This window comes from Oryctolagus cuniculus, chromosome 16, assembly GCF_964237555.1.
Source record: "Oryctolagus cuniculus chromosome 16, mOryCun1.1, whole genome shotgun sequence".
Classification (NCBI taxonomy): domain Eukaryota; kingdom Metazoa; phylum Chordata; class Mammalia; order Lagomorpha; family Leporidae; genus Oryctolagus; species Oryctolagus cuniculus.
The window spans coordinates 16,059,904-16,062,391 of record NC_091447.1 but is presented as its reverse complement, the minus strand read 5'-3'; positions in this window follow the sequence as shown (position 1 = coordinate 16,062,391).

Below are 2,488 nucleotides of genomic sequence, written 5' to 3'. Positions count from 1 at the left end.
ACAGATGGGTGACGAAGAAAATACATGGAAGTCTACTGGACGGAGAGAGGGAGGGAGGGAGAGAGGGAAAGGGAGAAAGAGAGGGAGAGAGGGAAAAGGAGAGAGAGAGGGAGAGAGGGAGAGAGGAGGCACTCACCAGGGATGTGAGATTTAAGCTCTAACTTGAACAGTAAGGGAGGTTTGGGACAGATGGAACCAATGGGATGAGTCAAGTCACAGAAATGGAAAATTACCAGTTTTGAGCAAATACAGAAATCTGGCTTGGGGCAAAGTTTCATACAATGGAATAATGGGAAATTAAACTATCGAAAGAAATTGAGACCAGCAATGAGAAAAGTGACCATCAGGACACAGTGACTGGATTTCACCCTGTTATGAAGGAGGAACTCAGTGACGGGGCACATGGCAAAGCACTGAAGGGAAAGATGCTGGACTTATGAGTCCTGGGAGAAGGCTACAGGGGTCATCCAGGTGTGCAGTTCAAGTGGTGGGCTTGGGTTCAAATAGGTGCAGGAACCCAAAAAGAAAGTACAAGGGGACTTCAAAGAGCTGGTGGGAAATATGTATTATCAGAAAACTGTGCATGGATTACAATGTTTTATATTAAGATACTTATCCTTTATTCCATTTTCAATGAGTTTGTTGAAGTTCCTTTGTCTGAATGAAGAGACATTTAGAAAGGAAAAATCAGAAAATATGGCAACTAACTCATAATAATATTAACATAATACTACTAGCTAACACTTATTCACTCATTCATTTCCACATATATTTTTAGTATTTTGAGATTTATTTATTTATTTGAGAGGTAGAGCTATAGACAGTGAGAGGGAGAGACAGACAGGTCAACTGGTTCACTCCCCACATGGCCACCAGGACCACAGCTGGGCTGATCTGAAGCCAGGAGCTTCTTCTGGGTCTCCCATGGGGGTACAGAGGTCCAAGCACTTGCGTCATCTTCTGCTGCTTTCCCAGGCCTTGGCAGAGAGCTGGATCAGAAGAGGAGCAGCTGGGACACAAACTGGCACCCCTATGGGATACCAGCATTGCAGGTGGACGCTTAGCCTACTACACCACAGTGCTGGACCCACCACATAGATTATTTAACTGCCTCTTCCTACTGGGTACAGTTCTGAGCCACAGGAAAGTAGCTGTGAACATGGCAGGCAAAACAATATTCCCCATGGCACTTACATTCCAGTGGAGGAAATGCATGATAAGTAAAAGATAAAACATAATTTCCAGTGGGCAGTTTGTGCAATGATGATACATAACACTGGGTTTTGAACGAGGTAGTGAGGTGTTGGGGAGCTTAGGTCAGGGCAGGTGTCTCAGAGGATGAGATGTCTGAGCTGAGACCTAAGTGAAGTAGAGGAGTGGATTGTGTAAATGTCTCCTAGAAAAAGCATTCTGGGAAAGAGGGCAGGAAGTGCAAGGGCCCTGAGGATACCCCTTTCCACCTGTGAGCAGAACAGCACAGCCAGGGTAGCCAGTGGAGAGTGGGCAGTGACAGTGAAATTGAGGAGCAGACAGGAGCTGAATGGTGGTGGGTCTTGAAGGACATGGTAAGGACCTTGGATTCTCTTCTCGATGAGAAAGAAACTCAAGAGTTTCTAGAAGGGCAGAGACATGATCTGATTCAAACCTGGCAAGGATGATTGACCACTTCACAGAGAGCTGACAATGGAACAGGCGTAGATGCGGCGAGACCACACAGGAGGTCATTACCACAGTCCAGGCGAAAGGACTTGCAGCTTGGACTAGCAGGACGCGAGCTGCGTCTGGGAGACAGAAGGAGCAGGACTCGCTGATGGACTGTGTGTGATGTGTGGGAAAGAGAACAGGAGAATCAGGAAGATGCCACTCTCGGGCTTTCTGCTCTCATATCCTGGATCCTGTGACTCTCCACCTTCCACGCATCAGTTCATCAGCAATAGAGTTGACTCTACCTCAGAAGCATATCCTGAACCTGTGCAGTTCTCACCACCTTCCCCACAAGCACACCAGGCATACACTGTCATCTCTCTCGCTCCCACCCCTCCCCTGACAGGCAGTTCTCCACCTGCTAGCCGCACCTGCCCTCTATGAAGACCCTGTTCGTGACTTCTGGGAACAACAAGCACTTAGAATAAAATTCAAACTTCTCACCCCGGATCACAAAGCCTCAGCTAGCCTGGCCTCCGGAGGCTGTGCCGACTTCATCTCATTCTTCTCCTCCCCTTGCCCAGAGTACTCTGGTCGCTCACCAGCCAGCGTCCCCAGCCACCAGCCTCTGTACTCCACGGTCCTCGTGTCCGTGAGGCCCAGCTCTTCCTGTTTCTCAGCTCTCAGCTTAACTGTTACCTTTTCAGTCAGTCTTCTAGATCAGCCAGGCACTCTTCGCTTTGAAAGCAAAGGATCCAGTTTCCTTCTTGCATTTGAGTTGGCCTTAGTGCTTTGCGTGGTCAACAGAATGCAATAACACCCTGGGACTTCTAAAGTTGGAGTC